This window comes from Catharus ustulatus, chromosome 13 (genome assembly GCF_009819885.2).
Source record: "Catharus ustulatus isolate bCatUst1 chromosome 13, bCatUst1.pri.v2, whole genome shotgun sequence".
Taxonomy (NCBI): Eukaryota; Metazoa; Chordata; class Aves; order Passeriformes; family Turdidae; genus Catharus; species Catharus ustulatus.
Genome location: NC_046233.1, coordinates 7,665,635 through 7,684,162, shown reverse-complemented (window position 1 = coordinate 7,684,162; position 18,528 = coordinate 7,665,635). Strand labels below are relative to the sequence as shown.

Genomic DNA, 18,528 nt, shown 5'->3' with positions numbered 1-18,528 from the left:
AATCTTTTTGCCTAGAGCAAAACCTTGCCTGTGAATTTCCTTTGAACACTTACTTGTGTCTGAGCTGGAGGCTGGCATTTAGGTCTCTTGAATGGTGCTTTAAAGGAACTAAACTGTACTTAAAGAAAGGCAGCATTTACATTGGCCTGATGCTAAAGATATTTTAGCCCAGCCAATGAGGTTTTATGGTGAGCCTTGGTCCAGCAAGGAGCCCTTCACTCTTCTCCAATCTGAAAGAGAACCTGGGCTCTGGGGAGCAGTTTGAGCATTTAAACTCTTTTACCATTGTTTGTTGTAATTGATTTTTACATCTTTTGATTCTTTTGGGACTGGACAATTTAGATCTGCACAGTCTGGGTGCTGCTAGGACAGGTGTGGGTTTCTACACAATGCTCTAATATAAGTATGCAGAATTTGAGAAGGAATGTGCAGTGGGAGGAAATTCATGTAAACAATCTGCATTGGATCACTTGTCATGAGGCTATCTCTTTGAATTATGTATTTAATTAACTGCATTTTTTTAACATTTAGCTCTCATCTACACTGTAGAGATATTTTCGGCTGGAGAGGAGAGAAAGGAGCTCTTATTCTGGGTTTATCTGTTTGTTTTCAAATACACACGATGTTCTCACAGGAAAGAAGTCTGTGTACTTATTTTTCATCAAACCTTTTACTTTTTGCATATGGCTGACATTCATAAATTCTAAAGCTGTTTCTTTTAAGCTTTCTACCCCCACTGTAAACCTGGAGATGACCCACTCGCAGTTCCTGCTGTCACCTGTCCCTGGCTGAACGGCCCTTTGGGGTAGGACGGGAGAAAAGTCACACTTTTTGCATTCCAATCAGTGCTGGATCTCAGAGTTTAAAAATATCACAAGTGAAAAACATGGATGTGAGTCATACAGAAAGCACCCTTCATTTCTCAGGAAGTAAAAATATCAGAAAAACACATTCTTCAGATGTTTCCTCCTGTTGAGAGGTAGCCACATCTATGATTTTCGTTTGAAGTGTTGAATCATAAACATTGGTTCCCTGCTGTCCCAGTGACCACTGGGTACAGGAGACGCCTATTAAACATTAACAGCTCACACTGTGCCAGAGCTGCATCAGTCACGAGGGTCTGGGTGAGCTTTACATGAAGAGCAGAATGTGGAGAAGGCTGCTCTGTCATTTCTTGAGTCAATGCACCCCAGTGCTCAATCCCAGTCTGCAGTAAATACCCCACTTCTGGAAAGTTCTGTGCTCATTTTGGACCTAAACACTCATCCCCATCTAACACGTGTGGTGTCACATTCCAGGCCAGCAGATCTGCATGCTTTTGAGGGAGTGACCTCTTTCTTTTCATTCACTGCCTTTGCCCCCCGGGGCAGCACTGAGACCATGGTTTTATATCAGCTTGCTTTAGTGGTATGTGTGAAGAAAGCATGTTTTAAAATGCATATGCATTTCCCTCTGTTTTTACAAGATTAATATTTGAAAGGTTATTTAATATGAAACTGCCTAAAATTGTTTAAATCTGAGACATGCTGGAGAGATCAGAGAACTCTTATCAGCTGTTGAATTAGTAATGTTGAATTAGAAATGAGAAAATCCTTTTCAATTTAAGTGGCTTTTCTTGGAACTTTTTGCATGTTTAATATCTTCATTCATCCCTCTCATAATTGTTCCAATTTCAGCACTCCCTGAGTATCCATGCAGATGTGCACAGTGCACACTGTTCAGGCCCTGATCCATTCAGCCAAACTTTACATCCCTGAGGACCATCAGGAACCCCCAAACCATTTATCTAACGTTTTTCTCCTGTGGATGCATAGATTGAGTCCTTAATGGATAATGTCCTTCTTGTGTTTGAAAAACCTTCTTGTGCTGCTGTCTGAGCGACTGGAGAGATCATGAGTGCTCTTCAGTGTAGACACTTTACCATTATCTTCCAAGAACCTTAAAAAAACTTGGACTGGAAATAACATTTGCGAAATATTTTGTAAGAACGCTCTTGAAGGGGAATTACGAGTATTGCTTTTTTTTCCTTCATAATTCTTGGAGGGGGTCAACTTCTCTCCAGTCCCCTTTGATAACAAGCTGCTGTGAGAGCTCAGCAGAGCAATGTGTGTCCTGGTCCCACCAGATGGATCTCATTTGTGCTGCTGTTCATAGTCATGATAGGCAGCAAATGGAGTGGAGCCTGAGGCAGCACTTTGCTGCCTGAAGTTGATGCCTGATGAATTACGGAGATAAATAAGGCGAGACTCTACCTTTGCTTTTCCCTTTGACTGTGCACGCAAGTGTTATGTGGCCCACGTTTGAGAAGACAAAGTGAAATGAGCTTTCAAATATTTCCTTGAAGTTGTCTTAATTATTTCATTATAATGGTAAGGAACAAAGCAGAAGATTCAATACGCCTAATTATTACATCTAAATGCAAGAGAAATTAGTCAGTGAACTCTCCCTTCTCTGGGGAGCATTAATCTTCCTATGCTCTATTTCAAATGTCTTTCAGAAAAATGAAAGGCTTATCACCTAGGAAACACGCGGTCCTAATCGCCCAGGTCTGGCTCTTGGATTTATAGACGGTGAGAGGACTCTTGGTTGATCTTCTGAAGCACTCCATTAGATTGTTTTGCTTGTATTTAACTGTGGTAGCTGAGTTTTGTAGCTGGGTGATTTGAGCAGCAAGCCCAGTTGGGACATGTGCCTCGTGTCACCCTTGGCCAGCTCTGGGTGAGCCCCAGGGACCCTCTGAGCCCCAGGCAGTGCCATGTGGAGGGTGTGGGTTGGATCCCAGTGTGATGCTGCCAGTGGGGCACTGCTCATTAGCTCGGGCTGTCAGTGATGAGTGCTGTACTGATGAATCTGTGACACTTACAGAGCTGTCTCATTGCCATTTTGGTCACTGTGTGAGACTCCAAAACAACCAGCATCTGTCTGTAGCTGGTGGCACACAGCCACAGCAGATCACAGGTGATCCTGGCAGGACCTGATTCCTCACCCTTGAATTAGTCACTGGATTGAAATGGCAATAATGTTTCCTGTGTGCTAGGTTTGGTGTGGCAATAAATTCTGGTCCTGTCTCCTTGCTGTTGTCTTGCACCAAGCCAATGGCATCTTGTGATACTTTCTACTTTCTAGGTTGATTTTAAGAATTGCAAGCTGTGGCACAGATGTAAGATGATTTCAGATGAGGTGTTACATTAATAAATGAATCTTCAGCCTCTGCCCTCCATAAGGTCTGACTTTCTTTAGATTTTGTCATTTGTAGTCATGTGTTGTGGTGGTGGAAACGCAAGTCTGGAAGTACTAAGATGTGCTTCCCTAAAATAATTCCAGATTTCACATAGGCAGATCATGGCCAGGAATAGAAGGCTTGGGTTTATTCCTTGCCTGCAAACCCAGCTTAGTGTAAAGAAGACTCAGCAGCTGAAATATGAAGTCTAAATAAAAAAAAAGGGCTGTTTCTTTGCATAACGCTGGGGAAATCAGCCTGACAGTTCACAAACTGAGATGACAGCTTGCTGTAGGGAAAACTTCAGTCCATCATTATTTTGCATTTTTGGGTTGCTTTACTCATGGCAGTTTATTAATTAGTTTTTATTTTGCACTCTTTCTTAAAAGAAAAAGATTCCAACTCATTATGTATCACCCTTGTACCTTCCTTTCTTCCCAAATTACTCTGCATCATGGTCAGTTCCCATCTTCCCTGGCTGTTGAGCTGATTAACTGGGTGATGCTGACTGGAGGGCATGGGACGGGCCACTGATGCACCACCTGATTATGTGGTCATGGAAACCCCTGGAGGTAAGACCTCTGTTATCAAAATAAATTGGGATTTTCTGCCAACTAATGGTTGGCGAAGCTTGCACTAATGCTAGATTCTGATGGATGATGTGCTATGGAAGCCAATTAGCCTTTGCTGATAAGCTAGACTTTGATTAAGTTCTTCCAGGCTTTCTCATCACAAGAAACATGTACTACTCATTGAACATGCAAATGTATTTGCAGTGTGTAATTGCAAAATTTTCTAAAGGAGCGACCTATTTTAAACAGGGCTTTTGTTTCACTCTTATTCCTTCACTGCACTCACCAACTCAGTCACACAGGCTCATTCACCAAACATAATTGACTGGTTTTAGGAGTTAAAATATCCTGCTGTTGAATGTTTTATGCTTCAAATATCGATTATAATGAAGACCTCTGTGGTGGGTGCTTAGCTTTCTGCAGCCTCTGCGAAGGACTTGCCCTTTGCAGTGAGCCTTTGGGATGCAGAGGGCTGGCAATGCTGGGATCTGCAGCCCCAGCCAATTTAAAAAGTGATCTTGTCCCAATAATGCTGAGAACAAACTTTTTCTGTAGCCATAGGCAGAGATAACTCAGGCTGCTGAATGTGCAGCTCATTGCACTTGCTGGGAATTCAGTTATTGATCCAATTAGCTCCTGACCTGTTTACAGGGTGATTGTTATAATTAAAATTGATTACGGCTGTGTATTGTGACTTTAATCTTTGATGCTGGGGATATGGATATTATGGTCTACCTCTTGTAGCTGATAATGGATTGTGAAGAGCATCAAGGAGTTAATGTATTTTCACACTCCTCAGGGATACATTTTCTGTTAGATTCTCATTTGTGGTGCTGTTAACTGAATGACAGTATCATGTTGCTTACCCAGGCATACATATTTTGATAGCTTTAGTCCCTTTGTCTAAGAGATTGTGTGAGCTCCTGTACCTGCCTCTATCCATACAATGGTGCTTTAGGAAAAACCTGGGAAATGGACGTTTTGTTTCCTGGTGTAAATCATAGCTGTAGTCCTCAGCTGTACCAAAGCCGTTCCTATAGCTATCTGCATGTAACTCCTAGTTGTGGTGCCTTTAGTCCATTGCATGCCTAAGAGCATGGAAATCAGAGTTGTATTCTGTTGTACACTGATGGGATCCCAGTTAGTTACCATTTTCTGCTAGAAATGCCTTCACAAATTCTCCAATCAGAGCAGTAGAGAAATGGGCAGTGCAATGCCCCATCTGCACTTTCCCTGTTTACATCTCATCTCCTGTGGAGTGGTTGTGGGGTCAGAGGGGAGGAGTGGAAGGAGCAGAGCAGGTTCAGATGCATCATCTCCTGTGGTTTCTCCTCCAAACCCCCAGTGCTGCACTGACACCTGAGGTAGGGGTGATGGTCTGTCAGGGCATGTCCCACCCATCACAGACCCTCTGAGATATGTGGTTTTTAGGATGGAGAAAAGCAAGGATTTGACTGCTGCAGAAACCTATGGCTGAGACTCTGATCCTTCAGGAATAATCCGTGTGATGCAGGTTTTCCCCTTTTACAAATTATGATTGATGACTTCACCTTACAATGCCTTAGCACTGGGGCTGGTGGGTTCAGAAAATGCTGGGTACAAGGAGTATGGTCACTCTTCCTTTGTGAGGCTTTGCTCCCAGTCTCTGCCCTTTTGCTAAACTAGCTTCCACTGCTCCCCACATGGATATTCCCAGGATTTCAGCTAACAACCACAGAGCACACTTCCTGCTCTAAAATCACGTGTCTATCCTCTTCCAAATTAGCAGTTTTCAGATATCCCACTGGAAATTTGGCCTAAAATAGCCTGAACACTTCTACTGCTCTATGGTCATCCCCAGTTTTTATGACAGGCTCTGGTGAGGCCACAGTCTAAACACATAACATTGTAGCCTTTATTAAAATTAAATTCCACCTATGGTAGGAGCGTTGCAAGGGAAGATTTCAGGACTGACATCTGAGTGTAAATATCTGAATTATAAATTAAATTCTGCAGCATTTTGGCTTAAGGAGAATTTTTGTGAAATCTTGAGAATTGTCATTCTTTCCCATTCTATCAATAGTAACTGCAAGCTTGAGCATATGCTGAAGAGGCATTGAGGTGAAGTATTCACTTAGAGAGAGAACACAAGTGCCTTTTTCATCTGAGGCAAATTAGCAGAAAAGGAGACAACTTCCAGCAAACTGTGGCTTCCGATCTACAAGCTGATAAAATCTGCATATTAGTCAGAAGTTATTTTTCCAGATTTCTGGTTCATTCTGTTTTCTGAATTGAAGATGCTGAAATTACCTTTCAGTCCTTTCAGTCTCTATTTCATAACTAATATACTTGGTGGGAGAAAACAAAATCATCACCACCACCATTATTATAAATCATACCCAGCAGGTTGTGAATTGGCTGGGGTTTTTTGGGAGTAAATCTAAGGAAGAATGCAATCTTTATTGTGACCATGTTCTGTAAAAATTGGATTTTTCTCAAAGAGAAGGTGTTACTTTATGACGAAAACCCCCCATCTGTTGGATTATTAAATCCAAACCCTTCCAGTTATTAAAACTAAACCCTCAATTGCATGGGTTTAGGGCTCAGCATCCCAGCACATCCTGTATTAGCACACTGGACTTTTTAAAATCTGAGGTAGGTGTGCACATTGTGTGCAAGTGTGAAAGCAGTGGTGGATGTGTGTCTGTCCAGGGCTTGCTCCATACTGAGTTAATTCCTGTGAGGATTAATGTTACTTCACTGATTCCACTTCCCTATCAAGGAGTTAATGTGCCATGAGCTTTTCCCAATTGCAGGAGACATCCCTAGCTGGGAGAAGGGGTAACATCTCTTGCCTCACTTTGTAGCAGTGGAATCAAGGGATTGGAGGAGGAAATGGTTCCATATCAGAAAAGATTTCCCTTTTTGTGTAGCAGTCATCAGATAATCAACATTTCTGCCAGAAGTAGCAACTGCTGGCTACAGCATGGGCATTGCTGCTTAGGTTAATTCATAAGATATTTTGGCTGTAAAGCTTGGCTTTTTACAATATTGTAGCATTACAGCAATTGAGGACATCTTCTGAGCTTCACTTGAGTCACAGAAGGTGTTTTCTGCACTGTTTTGGCGTGTGCTAGTTTGTGTAAGAGTTGCTGAGCCTGAGTTTCTGCCACATCATGACCTCTGGAAATGTATTGCTGTTCACAGCGTTGCCCACAGAGCAGCTGGCACAATCAGAGCAAGTGCCATAAAATGAGTTGTCTCTCATGGTTTTTAATACTCCTCTACTTTGGTTAGTGCATGCAAATTTGTGATTGGCTTTCACTGTGTTTTGTATCCTAAATTTAAATTGTATTCACTTCTGTAGCGTGAGGGGATGCACAAGAGGGAGGGTGCATCAGAGGTTATCAGAGAACATACACAGGATTTGCAGGCTGGGAATATTGACCCACAAGCAGAAGACAGCAAAGTCCAGTTTGATTTGTACAGCCCATGGTTCCACTTTCATTGGGTTAGTTTGTGGCAGAATACTGTTCCACTCTTTTATGCATTATTTTTCCAGTCAAGAAATCATCTGCACTTGTGCTTTTCACTGTCTGTCTTTCTCCACACCTCTCTTGTCCCATTTTCACTGCCCTCAGCCTGATCATTGCCTAGAGATGTACATGCATTAGTTCATCACTTGTGAGCAGGATTTTTTTGGCTGAAATAAGTCTTCCCAGAAAGGCTAACATAGCATTCATACTTTATTCTTCCAATTCACTCTGATTGATGCAAGAGTGGAAGTGAATCTGCACATTTAGATACAGCAAAGACTGTTTTTATCTCTGATGAAAAACTAAAATGCCATTATAGCAGAATGTTTGCAGTAATTTTCTGTGTATGTGTGCATAAAGGCCATGAGGAGAAGTGGACCTTATCGATTTGATGGCACTCATTATCCTAGAGCTATTTTTTCTCAGGGTCCTTCTACCACATTTCTAGACTATTTTTCTCTTAAAATTTGCTCTGACATGTTTGTGTTTTGGAGGAATTTTTCCTCCACAAGATGAAACACCATCCTGTCATCTAACTTATTTCTTTATTTTTTCACTTGTGGCAAATTCGTGGAAGTTAAATGCTGAATTCGTGGTGGGCTTGGAGGAATGCATGATTGCATTAACCTTTATGTACTGTTATATACTGAAAATGTCCTGTGTTTATTTTTTGTTCAGGCAAATTAATTGATTAAACCATGCAAGATTTTACATCCCCAGTGACATGTCATGAATAAAGACAATGTTTTCTAATGTCTATAACATTGTGAGTTTTTAAAGTTATTATTATTTTCAGTATGACCTTCATGTTGGTTTTGTCTGTTGTTAGGTGGAGCAAGGGTTAAAGCATTCTCTAACACAGTTAACATTTGGGGTATAAATTGTGATTATTGTTGCATGGAGTAGAGAGGCAATGGGTGATTTCCATACTCCCAAGACTCTGCTCTTCTGAAAAACCAATATATGTAAAACATCTTGTGGCTGAAGGAAGATTTCAGGAAAAAAAAAGAGATGTGAAAACGTGTTCTCTAGAAGCACCCATGCTGGAGGAGTTGGCCTGAACAAGCAGGCTTAGCCAGCACCTCAGTGTCTGCACCCACAAAATCCGGGTGGAAATCTGGCTGGGCCAGGTACCAGTTCTCTTGGAGTCATTCCTGTGAGGTGGCATCACCATGGGTTGTCATCACCCATCTCCCTGACTTTGCAGCCAATCTGCCTTTGGCAGTGGATAGAAGTTGATTTTTCTCATGTTACTGTGGTAAGAGATTTACAGCCATGGCTCTGCACACATCCAAGGCAGAGAATGAGGGATGAGTGTGTGTGCCCAGCACGGAGCAGGGCTGTACCCATCACCTGGGCAGGATACCTGCTGCTTTTGGAGCAGTTGTAGCTGAGATACTGCTGTGCTGTGCTGAGCTGGAATTTTTTGATCTCTGGAAGAGATTTGGTTGCCATTCAGTTGGATTTTCTACAAAAATAACCCCAAAGCATTTTGGGTGATGGCAGAAGCTTAAGGCATGGTTTGCAGGGAAGCATCTCCTCTGGAACTGAGCAAAGGAGGTGAGACAGCCTGATTTGGTGGTAATTTTGGCAAGTGCCCTTCCCCTGCATCTCCTGGAGGCAAGGAAGCTTCTGCTTGGGTGCTGGGATACAGGAAAGCCTGCAGGAAACCTTCCCTGTAAGCTAAGGAATTATTGTGCCCATTTAAAAAAATCCTTATATTCTTAATTTAAATTTATCTTACCTCTCACATGCTTAAAACTTCCCTACCTGAAATGTGCAATGGAGAACCATTCTGCAGGGAACTGTAGGTTAAAAAAAACCCAAACAAGGTATTTCCATGGATAAAATAATTTTTATTTTCTAAAATCAGAGACTGTGATTGGACTCTGTGTCCCCCAGGAACTTGTTTAGAGCAGATATACTCTCTAAAGATTTAATGACCAGAAGCGTTTTCCTTGTTTCACAATTACCATTTTTTTTTTTTTTTTAAGTGAATACTTGTAAAACATGGGCAAAATGTAAAGCTGAAAGGAAGAGAAGCCAGGAATACTAAAGAGAGAGAGAGAGCTTGCTTGAAAGTGTTGGCCAAGCAGCTGTTCATGCCTCCTATTTAGCATGAATGGAAGACATAGCCCTGATTAAAAATGGTAGGTAGCAGCTGCACAGCCTGGGCTAAGGATTACCAGATGGTTAACTCTGATTGACTTGTCTCCATGGAGCTCAGTGGGGAGGGAGGAATGGAATATCTGAAATGTGATGAACATGCTAGGTACACAATTTTTTTATAATGAATGTGCCAGATTTGTTTACATGCTTCTTGAATAAAATATGGCTGCTAGTTTGACTTAAGACAGACATCTTTAGTACATGCTATGTTGCAAAACCTTGCTCTTTTGATTGTAGGTGTGATGATTCCCCCTCATCTCTCCCCCCCACACCCCGGTGCTGTGATACAGCATAAAATAATTGGTTGACAGAATGTTGATTCTGCAGCACGGGGAGGATTTGCACAGATGGGAGTCAAAATATGTCTCCTTGCCTTATGCTAATGCCACCACAAAGGTTAGGGAGAAGTTCAGAACTGAATGTGGAATCCTTGTGCTGCTTTAGCTGTTGCAAAGTGTTTAAAGTCAGTACCTGGAGGAAGATCTGGATCCAAATGCTCTGTGTGTCTGTTCCCTCTGTTTTACAGCAAAAGGGTACCAGCACTTGCTACATATTCATCATATTATGGTGCCTGTGTGGCTGCTTTCCCTTGACATATGCCCATGGTGGCCAAAGTGGGATTTTTTTCCTACCCTGGAAAGGGCTAGAAATCACAGATATCTCAAAAAATACTGTGGCAAGAGGATGATGCATCAGCATGATTCCAAACAGCATTTTCTGAAGGGGCTTGGCCACATTTCTCACAAATTCCAAACAATTGTCCCTTGTTTAAATGACATGTTCTGCAGAGGCTGTAGCTATGTGCAAGGTGGTGAATTCCTCATAAAACCTTCTTTTGGGGTGTTGGGGGAAAGTGGGAATTGGTCAGTGGAGAGCCAGAACAGCTCACCCAGCTCTTCTGGACAATCCCTGGGAAGTAGCAGCTCCATGACTTGGTTTCCCTTCCCCTCCCTTTGATCTCAGCTCCTTTTTTTTGGGCAGCAGCTCTCACAGGGTGTTTCTGGAGAAGTCCTGGAGCTGTGGCACCCTCAAGGCCATGGGTTTCCTGGGCAAACTGTCCCTCACACTTCAGCCTTTAGTTTCATGAGACTACCCCGACTTACACGGGAGATGAAGAATTGCAGGTAACCAACAGTAGAGGCCAATAATTTGGAAAGTAATACTTTGGCATGTATTCAGGAAAAAAAATAGTAATAAGAGTGAATAATTTAGAAATGCCAAGATAAACACCATGTTTGAGGGAATGTGTTGCCTCCAGCTGTGGGGAGTGGGAGACATTGATCGTGTGTTTCTTTATCCTCTGTGTTGAACATTTTTACTTTGTGTTTGCATTACTTTTTAAAAGCAAAGTACAAATATGTCAAAAAGATGGAGCTGTCAGTTGTGCCAACTCATTTCCTCACATTTGAGTATGAATGGAATTGTGATGCCGATTTTTCTTCATAAATGCTTTTTACCTAGAAAACATTACTCCTGAACCTGTGACACTTAGTACTCTATTATTGGTCTCACCTGAATGTTGTCACTGTATACAAACACAAATAAAATGCTGGTTCAAGCTACTGATATTGATAAGCAAATGTAGGTATTTTTTTAATGTGGTTGATTTTTTTATTTTATTTTGGCAACATCAGAGCCTCCCTCCTCCTTCCCAAAATACAGAACCAAACCAAGATGCCATCTGATTTTTTGAAAGTGGCAGAGTCTGAAAAGCAATAATTTAAAGTCTCATTTTACTCAAACAATAGTGCCAAAGAGGAGAGGTTGGGCTGGGCACGGTGGCCACAACCTCTGCCTCTTTGTGGGATAAAATGTTTGGCTGTGGGTTTCATGATCCTGGTGTAAGGAACATCCTGCCTCCAGAGGCACCACAGCATCTCCTACATGTTTCAGGTGCAGAAGAAAAAGCTTATGAGGAAAACAAACCCATTTTTTCCAGGCTGACCATGAAAACTGTGAAGTTTGTGGTGGGTTTTGTAAGGGCTTTTGGTCTCCCCTTGGGAATTGAGCCATTTGGGTGCTGGAATGTGGTGGACACCCACGCCTGGCTCTCTCGAGATAGCAGGATGATTGCCAGCTGTCCTTTCTCCTGCATGCTGCTAGAAGTCTGATTTCTGGGGAAGACTCATCTTCAGCATGGTCTACTTCTCAATGTACAACAAACTGGATTAATCTGAAGTGTCATGGGACAGGTAATAGATGAAGGTGATAAATCTGTTAGCAGCCACACTGAAAAGGCTGAAATATTCTGCATTTGTAGAGGTTAAGCACTATTTGTGAAAATACACGTGTATGGTTGGCCCACACCTTGTGAAAACAGCAAAAGTGGCCAAGGAGAGCTGTCCTGCCTGGTGTTGGATTTTAAATGTTCTGATAACAGGGAAAGGTACAGAAAAGTGCTGGTGTGATGAGAAACTGCTGTACAAGAAGGAGACAAAAGGTTTTTCAGGTGTAATGAGCACACTTAAAAATAACTCTGCTGTTTAGATACATGAAGGGGAGAACAGCTGTTTGAGCTAATGAGCCAGCTTGGTGTGGCTGCAGGCACCCTGCAGAGAACTGCAGCCTTTGGGAGCACAAAGCTCCTCTGCCAGCACGCAGGGAAGAAGAGAAGCAAAGGCAGGTTTGTGAGAAAAGAAGGAATTGATGAGAGGTGCTGGTGCTGTGCTTCCTCAGCAGCATGGATATTCAGTGACCCTCGTGCTGCTTCCAGCCCTCTGAGAGCCAGGAGGACACAGGGGATGGGATGGGATGGGATGGGATGGGATGGGATGGGATGGGATGGGATGGGATGGGATGGGATGAGATGGGATGGGATGGGATGGGATGGGATGGGATGGGATGGGATGGGATGGGATGGGATGGGATGGGATGTTGCCACAGCTGGGCATTTCCTTGTGTGGTCACCACCATGTTGTCAGGGTGTGGGGCATGGGAGGAGAAAAATCTGCCCTCACACATGAGGGTAATTTCTGCCTCAGTGATGCTTGGCAAAGCCACGTGTGAAACAGTCTTCACGTCTCACTGAAAAAAGGCAAGACTGCCAAAATTTTGTCTGTTTTGAGTCAGGAAGGAATGTTTAAATCTTGAAAGTCTGTTTGCCTTGAAAAAGATACCAACACCCTAAAACTCAGATCTGGTCAACTGAAGTACTTTGATTTTGATGCATTACACTGTCTTTTGCATGTGTGTATAAATTTTGTAACACAGTATTTTTCAAGCAAAACTGTTCATTTTGAAAACTCAGAGCAAGGATTTTGACAATGTAATAAATTTCTGTAGAGAACATGTCATCCTTCCTGTCTACAGGGACAAATCAAAGCTTTAAGGGAAAAACACATGCGCAATAACAGCTCTTTGGGACTTTCCTTTCCAGTTGCATCATTACATACATTATTTCAATTTTAATAGAAAAGGAAAGGACTACTATAGACCTGTGTATTTTGAGAATCAATAACAATTCCTCTTGGGATTCAGTCAGCTGGTCTCTTGGTGGTGGGAGGGGAAGATGGATCATCTGCTGTCCCCACAGCATTTGGGGCAATTTTCAGGAGCATCTCCCACCACTAACCCCCCTGACAGGAGAATGTCAGAGTGATGTGGCTGATGGCACTGCTGTCACAGTCCCAGTGGGACATGTGGCTTTATCTGCTGAGTAGTGAAGAAATGTTGAGGCATCTGAATGCAAAGACAAAACTGAGGAGCCAGGAGCTTTGCAGCCTTGGCTCTGTGCAGGTTCCTCATTGCAGCTGGAGAGGTAAAGAAGGGACACAGGTCAGGCTGGCAGCTCTTGGGAAGAAACAGGGTTCACAAGGTGATCTTGGAAGAAATGCCAAGTCTTGGAGAGTAGAGGTTTGCACAGAGCCTCCTCATGGGTGCTGCTGTTTTCCTCCAGAAGCAGCAGGCACCTGTGTATCAGCTGTAGGGCAGAGGGACAAGAGCGAGTGCACCCTACCAGAGCTGTGTTCCCAAGTGGAGAGGAGCCCCTTGTCCCTCAGGGGGGAACATGCCCATGTGCAGCACTATGTTCAGTACTGGTGTTGTAGCTACAATTAATGACAGAACATGCCTGGCCATCAGAGTGTGGGGAGGAGGGGCAGAGCTGTGTTTCTGAAGCTGCCCTTGAAGGTAAGGGTTGGTGGCCATGGGGATTTTTGTGTCATTTACTGCTGCATGTTGTAAATACCAATAAATGTGAAGTGTTAAACCATATTGCTCTGGCACAGTGGTGTGTTCTGGTGGTACAAGGATGCTTGATGGAGTCTCTGCACTGTGATAAAATATCTTTCTATTGAGCTACACATCAATAACTGCTTGGTGGCAAACAAAAAGTATCTGACTGCTGCTTATGACTTCATGGCGTGGAGTAAATGGAACAGATGCAAGTGGGTTTTCATTTTAGTGTTGTGTGCTGAGCTTCAGACTTCAGAAGAAGCAGTGCTGTCCAAACCTTTTTGCATTTTTGTATTTTGCCATTTTACTCTCAGTGAAAACCTGTCGTCTCCATGTCATTCTATCACAGATAACTCATTGCTTGACATTTTCTCAGCAATATTTCTAAGGAAACGTTTTGTCCCCAGTAGCATAAACACAGTGAACTAGGATTTATGTGTTGTAAATCAGGGCCTGGTAATCTCTACTGAGAATAACATTTTGCCTTGAATAAAAGCTCGGTGTCACATGTCAGGTGACTACAGCATCCTGCCCTCCAACACAGGCTTTGGAATGAGTGTGATGAATTAACTGTTTGGAACTCAACCTCTATGTGTGCAGTTGTTTTATGGGTGCTTGGGTGACTCCTAATACTCATGCAATGTAAATCAAATTTCTCTTGCTGGTTGAGTGGTACCTTGAATGTAGACAGTAACAGAATTTGTCTTCTTAGAAACTGCCTTGCTTATTAGCATAAATTGACTGTTAAAATGAATTGTTTGCATGGTTATAGAAAAATGTGACAATTTATCAGTGTAAGACAAGTAGACATTGATTTTGTGTAAATCTAGTCCATGTTTTGTGATTATAAAGCAATACAGAGTTGGCTGAAAAGAAATTGCATCTTTAATGTGTGTGCTTGCCATAGTCATATTAAATAAAATCTTGACATTGCCCTGCTGCAATATAGGATACATCTATATATAGATCCAGTGGCTGACATCCCTGCCCATGGAAGTGGGATTGGAACTAGATCTTTAAATTGCCTTTCAACCCAAGCCATTCTGATAGATTACATATTTTTGACATATATACAGGGAGAAAAATGTATGTATTTACTCATACACGTGCATGCACATGTATAGAAATTAAGTAGAGGGTGCCTGTGTTGGAATGACTTTGAAGTGTCACCTCTGAGTTCAACATCTGAACCAAACCTTAATGCCACAAGATTTCACTCTGCTGCTGGTGTGTGGGTGTGCCAGTAGTGGGCTGCATTAGATGAGGCTACAGGTCATGAGCAACATGGGTTGACCTTGGTTGCTCTCCATGCCCCTCTATTCACATTTCTTTTTGCCTGGATGCTTCCTTGCATCCTTAAGAGTAAGCTATGAATGGAAATCACCAAGATTTTCTGACCTGGCTATATTAAGCTCTATATTTGGGCTCATGCATCATGGATATGTGCAGATATCCCAGCATTGCTGTCATGATTTGTGTGATCCCTAAAGTTCTGTATTTAAAGCTTGGGCAGAAGGTTTTACATGCATCTGTGCCTTGCATCCCTGCATTTTGTGTGCAAAGGCAGCATTACCTCTGTGGAGCGTTTCTGAAGCATGAAGTGGTGCTGGACTCTGATACTGCTCCTTGGGTGTGTGGAGCCACAGGTACTCAGGGCCTTTTGCAAACACCTTGCTCAGGGCCCAGATACATGGTCTCTTCTCATGGTACAAAAATCTCATCACAGGAAATTAGAGTGTTTAGTTCTTCATTGTATGGTTGAACCAGTTCAGCTGTACTTGGTTTATCCATGTGCTCAGATATCTTCATTAATTCATCCCACCCTACAGCATGTGCACGTTCTGCTGAGAATTAGATTTATGTTTTTAAATTTCTGGGGAAAAAAAATCCAAGTAAACAGAGTTGAGCAATTCATCTGGATTAATGGGGACCAACTCTATTAGCCTAATACAACACTAATCTGATTCCAAACAGTTAACATATTAAAGCTGCTTAATTATATGTTTGTTTGACACAATGTGGTAATCCTGTATGATTTAGGGTATATTGCCACAGTTCTTGACTTGCAGTGCCTCACCATTGATAAAAACACAATTAAAACCCTTTAGTGTGAGTTAGGCACTAACTTCACCCTTTGCTGTATTGAAATGTGGCGTGTTGTGAAGGCTGCCAAGCATCCTCCCTGCTTTATAGAAACCACCTCTATTTCATGCATGAAAGCAAGGGGCATGAAAGGCTGGTGTTTGCTATGCAAGGAATGGGTGTCTGAGCTGGGGGATTTAATCCAGGGTTTCTGAGGAGGTCTGGAATTACTTCCAGATTAAACCAGTAGGTTAAGGGATAAGAGCATATAGCACTTTGATGTAATTGGGCAGTTTTCTGGTGTTGTGCAGTATTTTCTGTCTAGTCTGGATGCAGCAATGTTCCAAAAAGTGAAAAGCTTCCTCACATCTGCTCACTGTGAAGAGTGGGATAATGAGATACAAAATCAAGGCAGAGCACAAGCCCTCTTTGCTTGTTTGAGCCAGGCACTGTCAGAGGAGGAGACGCCTTCCTGGGAAAAATGGCTCAGCCCTTTCTGAGGCTCCCTGTGCAGAGACCTGATCCTGGGCTTGTGCAGAAGCTGCCCTGGTCCATCGTGGGAGCAGGACCAAACCTGGGACATTTCTGCCTCACTCACTGTGCACTTCTGTGGTGTTTTACATTTTTCACAGCAGAATCCTTGTGTAGAATACAGCATCTGTGTGACTCTGCAGAGAACCAGAGAGAGGGCAGAGATTTGTGACTCTCCTGGTGATAAATCAACTGAACACACCAAGGTCACTTACCTAGCAAAGATCTCACTAGAACAGTTCAGATCATATGCCTGTCCTAAAACCACAGCTAGCACCTCTGCTTTTCAGGCTGTGAAAATCTTCACTGTCCCAGATTACAAGGGGTTTTTTTTACATCTTGTACAATACTCTTGAGATTTTTCATTGCTATTAGGCAATATTGGTCTGCAGATTTTCCATAACATCATTGAAATCAATACGGATTGGAGGTATTTTTACTTATAGCTTTCCTTTGAATTGAAAATGTTCAGAATTTTAAATGCAATTTAAAATCTTGAAGCATTTCTTGCAGCCTTGTTATGAAGATTTTAACTTAAACTTGATACAGGGCTTTGGTGGCTATCCATAATGAAAATATTCCTGATATGAATGCCATCTAAAGTGATATAATAAAATATTTCTGGTTTTGTGTCTGTTTCTTGAGTTCAGCATCTGCAAGGCCTAATCTGTGAAATAAATTTTTTAAAAAATCAGATTCCAGGGATTAATTTATATGAAGATAAGGACAACAACCTCTTTGACCCCCATGGATAATGTGTGCTGTGATGGTGCCTTCAGCTGACATTATAGTGACAATCTGAAAGAATATGATGACATGAGGACCTGCCAGATGGATGCTATGAGTTCTGAGGTGTTTGACAAGGCTCTGACATTGGGATGGATAATCAGAGGAATAGAGAAGAGGAACAGAAAGTCCTGATTTTCAGATGATTCTGAAGGTTACAAAGCCACAAATTTTTTTCACTCAGCAGGGCTTTACTTGCTTCAGCCGAAGGACCTGGGGCTTATCGACCAGTACGGAAGGTCTATTCCCAGTTAGAGACATTTGCAAGCATGGCAGCTCAAATCAGAATAAATAGAGAGTTTTGAGTCCCTCTGGGAATGTCTTTCATATGCTGAGGCAGTGTCCAGATGCTGCAAGAATATTTCCTCGTTGATCATCTTCAGAGTGTGGCAATGTCTGTAGGCATCGAGTATAGTGGCAGCATTCCCAGTGCTGGTGCTGGGTGCTGGTTTTGTGTATCCCTGCTCTGTGTATGACATTTCCCTGGGAGCCTGGGATAGATTATCTCCTGTGATGACATTTTTTTCCCCCAAAGTTTTGTAACTGATGCAGAAGTATTAGTAACTCATGCTTTCTCTGTAGTTCTTGCATTGATTGTTAAATGCCATGCATGTACATAAAGATATGAGACTGGAAAGATGATATTCCCCATCTGAGTAGATTTTCTTTGTGTTGTGCTACTACATCCGATGTTTCTCTGCTCACTGGCAATTCTGTAGCATGGCAAGCCTGGGATGGATAACATGAACACTATAAGAGATACAAAGAGGCTCTTTCTCCCCGGGTTTTCCTTGGTTTGTTTCTTCATGGCTTCCAGGGGACAAAGAGGAAGTTTCCCAAAGTCTGGGGTCTTTTCTAGGTCAAGAAAGAGTCCTGCCAATAGGATAACAGAGGGGTTAGGATCAATCCATGGATTTACAGGGGTCACAGGAATTAAGGGACATACCATTCTTAATACATCTTGGGTACAGGGTTACAACAGTGTTGCTCCCACTTTTTGGGCAGCACCATTTGCTTGGACATCAGGATAAGTAACAGTGCTTTTTACACTTGCCACGTATCTTTCTACAAGATATTCTTTAACTTTCATATCTTATACCTTGTAACTAACTGCTCCTCAGCTGGAATTGTGGGGTTGACCGGAACCATTTTCCCTCTGGAAATCTAGACCATAACTGTTCAGTGGGGGTTTTTTTGATAGTAAAGCCAAAGTTGGAATAGTAGGTTTACCTATGGGCTGGGGCAGGCTTGGGTCTCCTTGGCACCCTCAAGCCCCCACATCCTTCATGGGAACCGGACTCAAACATCACAGTTAGGTTCTCTTTTTCTGTAAAGTGAAAGGAGTGGAGCTGTCAGTGACTGTAAACACAGGGGAGTTAACCAGAGACCCTGAACCGGAGCAGAGATGAATATCACACGGTTTGGGAGGGGAAAGTGCCGGTCTTTTCTGGGTGCATGTGTGGTACGTGTGGCAGTCGTG

At 42.5% G+C, this 18,528-nt stretch overlaps 1 protein-coding gene across 1 annotated transcript in view; it reads left to right on the top strand.

Annotated features, from left to right (window-relative positions):
- SYNPR (synaptoporin) overlaps positions 1 to 18,528 on the top strand; it is a 103,967-nt gene that overhangs the window by 13,695 nt on the left and 71,744 nt on the right. The gene's annotated exons all lie outside the window — the stretch shown is intronic.